Source organism: Oratosquilla oratoria, chromosome 6 (assembly GCF_046742065.1).
Source record: "Oratosquilla oratoria isolate Oo_2021 chromosome 6, ASM4674206v1, whole genome shotgun sequence".
NCBI classification, from domain to species: domain Eukaryota; kingdom Metazoa; phylum Arthropoda; class Malacostraca; order Stomatopoda; family Squillidae; genus Oratosquilla; species Oratosquilla oratoria.
Genome location: NC_134782.1, coordinates 50,926,252 through 50,931,251, shown reverse-complemented (window position 1 = coordinate 50,931,251; position 5,000 = coordinate 50,926,252). Strand labels below are relative to the sequence as shown.

The window sequence follows — 5,000 nt, the reverse complement described above, 5'->3', positions numbered from 1 at the left end:
TTTAATTTAGTTTATTTTAATTTAGTTTAGGTTAGGTCAGCTCACGTGGACGGGTCACGTTTTTGATGTATTTGGGCAGGTCACATGTTTGATGGGTAGGTACGGGGAGCATCCCGGAGGAACGCGGGTCACGCGGTAGACCTCAGGATACACCTGGGTAGGCGACATATGGCGGTAGACTTGAAGCTATAGTAGCACGCATTATATATATATATATGTATATATGTGTATATGTATATATATATACTGTATATATATATAAATATGTATATATATAAATATATATATGTAATGTATATATATATTATATATATATATATATATACATATAATGTATATATATATTATATATATATATATACATATATACATATGTGTGTGTGTGCGTGTGTGTGTGTGTGTGTGTGTGTGTGTGTGTGTGTGTGTGTGTGTGTGTGTGTGTGTGTGTGTGTGTGTGTGTGTGTGTGTGTGTGTGTGTGTGTGTGTGTGTGTGTGTGTGTGTGTGTAGATAGATACACGCATGATAAAAACCAGCTGTCATGAAACTTCGATCCCGATAAGATTTCGTTCTCAGGACAAGATGGCTATCGATTGAGATCTCAGTTTGTTCTTCCCCAGATAAATAAGAGAACCTTGTATTGACCACAACGAAATCTATGGAGAGCACCATTAGAGGGAGCCGAAGAATTCTATACACCCCTGTTACGTAGGGCAAAGGTGATATATCTAACCATAGCTAAGCTCTTTCACGCATAAGAGCCCGGTGTCCTCTTTTTGATATTTTCTAACAAACACCAGACCCTTTTATTTAGTTTTTAAGGACACACCCCAGTGCGCTGATGGGTTAAAATCTTCATTACTTTTTTAGACAATTTTCATTATACTAGCAAGAACATGCCCCAAATTTCTTACAGACACCTTTTTTTTTCAAATTGGAGGATCTTCTGGTACTTAAAAAAATGAAAAAAAGTTGAACATTTTCTTGCCAACGCCAGAAATTTTCATTCATTTTCTTCAACATTCAACTGCGGGAGCTCTTGACATCGGAAAAAGATTCGTAATAATGGACTTGAATTAGACAAATTTTGGTTTAAGAATGAAATAGGTAAGGACTGGTTTGCTAACAGATGGCTTAACGAGCGCTGCAACTATTACAGCGGTGGTAAGGAACAAGGAACTGGAACTGCCTAGTATAGGCCTTATGGTCTCTTGCAGTCTCCTCCACTCTTAAGTTCATATGAAACGCTTAGTTTTGGTTGATTAGGAAGTTCTAAGGTTAATACTACAAACGCTGAATTACAGCAGAAGCCCTTACTATGACGGTCAGTTAATTCCAACCAATATTTGACAATACCTATCCTAGTCTAACCTAAAATAAACTGCCTTAACCTAACTTGATCACACCTAACCTAACCTATCCTACTTTAACTTAACTTAATCAAATGCCTGATGTCATTGCTATCGCCATCTTAGTTTAATAAACTTTCCATAACAATTTCTGAATAGGACTCTGAGCACGCGTAAGCACCACGACAAAAACAAAAACAAAACAAAACAAAACAAAACAGAACAGAACAGAACAAAACAAAGCAAAAAACAAACAAAAACAAAACAATAAAATAAAATGAAATAATAAATAAACAAAAAATAAACAAATACCGGTATATAAATAAATAAATAGATAAATAAATCCAAAGCATTTGGACACAGAGACATCTTGTGGCCGCGCGAGGAACTCATCATAGTAGTTTCGGGTGACTTGTTCCTTCAAGTTTGAATAGCTCTTTGTTCGATGGCTGAACTCCGCGCCAACGGAACTATTTCGACTTCTGGAATGAATCCCACAGGGGTTTATAATAAGAGCCCAATTATTGGTACGCAAGAAACTTGCGTACACATATTTTCCAGTAAGTTTCTTATGTTTGTTGTTGAGGAAGGTCCCTCGGCGCTTCGGGTCTTATTATTACGCCGAAGAAGCCGCCTCGGGGTCATCAGGAACCTCGTTGCCATTTCCTGAGTTCGAGGGGGGGGGAGGAGGAGGAGATATAGGAGGAGGAGGTGGAGGAGGAGGAGATGGAGGAGGAGGAGGAGATGGAGGAGGAGGAGATGGAGGAGGAGGAGAAGGAGATGGAGGAGGAGGAGGAGATGGAGGAGATGGAGGAGATGGAGGAGGAGGAGATGGAGGAGGAGGAGGAGATGGAGGAGATGGAGGAGGAGGAGAAGGAGGAGGGGGAGGAGGAGGAGGAGGAGGAGGAGGAGGAGATGGAGGAGGAGGAAGAGGAGGAGATGGAGGAGGAGATGGAGGAGGAGGAGGAGGAGGAGGAGGAGAAGATGGAAGAGATGGAGGAGGAGGAGAAGGAGATGGAGGAGGAGGAGATGGAGGAGGAGGAGGAGGAGGAGGAGATGGAGGAGGAGGAGGAGGAGATGGAGGAGGAGGAGGAGGAGGAGGAGATGGAGGAGGAGGAGGAGGAGATAGAGGACGTTGATTGTGTTATTTATTCTTGACTGAGGATTAACCCCACTCAACACGAGCACAGTATATCTTTCTGTAGGAACTTACCAAAAGCAGCTGTTCCCGTACTTCTCTTCCTACCCTAGAAGAGACGCAAAGCGCTGCGTCACAAACAGCAAAACAGTTTCTTCCCAAAGATCTTCGGAAGAACCGGAGAACTAGTGCCACTACCGGGTTTCCAGAGAACGAAACTCGAGGCAACAGCCAAAGATTAGAAATAAATAAATGAATAAAATAAGTGAGTAAATAAAAAGAAAAACGAATAAATAGACAGACAGATAAATGAATAAAGCAAAATTAATAAATAAATAGAAATTAAAATAAGTAAAAATCATCATTCTTGCTCTGAAGTTTTTTGCTTTCTGGGCCATATGTCACACAGGTCACGATGATTGTTGGTCATGGATCAATTTTAATGTAACATAACGTACATATTTTCTATTTTCAATACAATAAGACCAACAAACCAGGTGGCTGTGCTTATATACTTCCACATTCGATCAAATAGAAGTATTAAGTCAAAAATAAGTAGAAAATAATATGAAGGAAACAGTAATGAACCTAGTTCACACACACACACACACACACACACACACACACACACACACACACACACACACACACACACACACACACACACACACACACACACACACACAAAGTAGTGCCATTATCAATTCCGCCGTCGAAAGGTGTCATATTACACAGACATCCTCTCACAGACAAACACGCGCACGCTCACACACACACATACACACACACACACACACACACACACACACACACACACACACACACACACACACACACACACACACACGCACACACACATTTATGCTTACATAGGTTTATATGATATTTCCCGGTAGTCTTTCCGCGAGGGAAATTATACATACAATATCCCTGTTTCTTTACACTTTCTGTATAACAAATATTTCATTGTTCATATTAATGCTGCATTAGTCCCAGTAGCAATCTGGAAAAATAGTAAAAGTATAAAGGAAACAGCCCTTTTGATTAATGAATTTTGAATTGTTTTCTAGAGGGATGAGCGCTTAGAACAAAAAAGCATCAATTCTGTGAACGTTTATGCTTTGAAACAAGAACAAAGCTACCTCTTCCTGTCATTTATTATAATTATTTTCTCCTTTTTTGTGTAACATGACTAATTAACATATCCCGAGTAGTCTATTGTATTTTATACAACGCTAAACTGGTGATGGATTTGTGATGATGATATGGTTTAACGTCACAAACTTCCCCTATCGGGTGGCCAGGACGGTGACTCTTACAGAGGACTTTGTAGCATGCTATATAACGAAGCCCCTTGGTTCAACGTCGCCAGTGGCAGGGTTCGAACCGCCATCCCCTCGACCTTTGCCGCGAGTAACGACGCCCTAACCTGTATGGCCTGCGAGCTTCTATATCAGTTTAGGTTCATATGTAAGAAAAAGATAGATATGGTTGTGGTGGATACACAAAAGAACAGGGTGACCATTAGATAGAACAATCTTAATTTCATAAACAAATAAAAATATATATATATAACTCAGCATTCATTTACCTGTTCTAGATTCCATGGTCATTCTGTTACATGCAGGCTACTCCTGAACCCTCCGTACAAGGAGATAGAGGATTTGCTAAAGCCAAATAATGCTATTGGTGTGTCTGGTATGTCCCCGGTGCTATTCAGTCTTCCTCGAACGATGTTATCATTTTGTTTATTTCAGGCAAATTCCTGAAGCTAGTTTGATGTCATCATCATTGTTGTCGTACGTGGCGTGGTTAGAGCGAAAGACGTTTTGGGTCGTTACACATCTGTGAGATATGCACGTAACACAGCCCACCGCTGCCACCACTTTATGTTGCGATCACAGACACAACATCATAAGAAATTTAAATCATACTTTGCAGTGCCTCTTTCTGCTTGCTTTCCTTTCCTCATGCCATACTAATAATCTAAGTTCAACATCTACAAAACACTTCTTCGGAATGACAAAAAATAACAGGCAGAAGAAATTACTAATAATGAACGGATTGTTTACATTCTATTTCAGATGGGTAAAGAGTACCAAAATAATTCAGTTAGGGATTGAAGACTTTGTTTTACGATATAAATGGACAGTATTTATTATAGTATGCTTCGAAGGTGAAAAAACATGGGTCTAATTCCGAGTTTTTTCTCACCGGTTTCGTTCTAAACTTCATCAGAAGAAGCTTAGAGCGAGATCAGTAAGTAATAGATTTGGAATCAGACCCGTGTCTTGTGTTTCCATCTTCTTCAACTTGTCACATTCTCTCACCATAATATGATTTCACTTTCTATCTTTCAGAATCGGTTATCAACGAAGCTTCTGGAGTTGAAGATCAAAGGGTGTGAAGGCAACGTCTGAGTCATGCATTGGTCGGCATGCACCGAAAACATGCCACCAAGGTGCCACTTGGACCAGTCACTCCTTGAGGATCGTGAGAAGACTGCACCTGTACT

The 5,000-nt window shown here is 40.2% G+C and overlaps 1 protein-coding gene across 1 annotated transcript in view; it reads left to right on the top strand.

Moving 5' to 3' along the window:
• LOC143026483 (neuropeptide Y receptor type 2-like) overlaps positions 1–5,000 on the top strand; it is a 198,565-nt gene that overhangs the window by 191,672 nt on the left and 1,893 nt on the right. The window contains exon 4 of the mRNA XM_076186943.1: positions 4,846–5,000. This exon is cut by the window's right edge and continues 1,893 nt beyond it. The gene's annotated coding sequence lies outside the window, so the exon portion shown is untranslated. The remainder of the gene's footprint in view (positions 1–4,845) is intronic.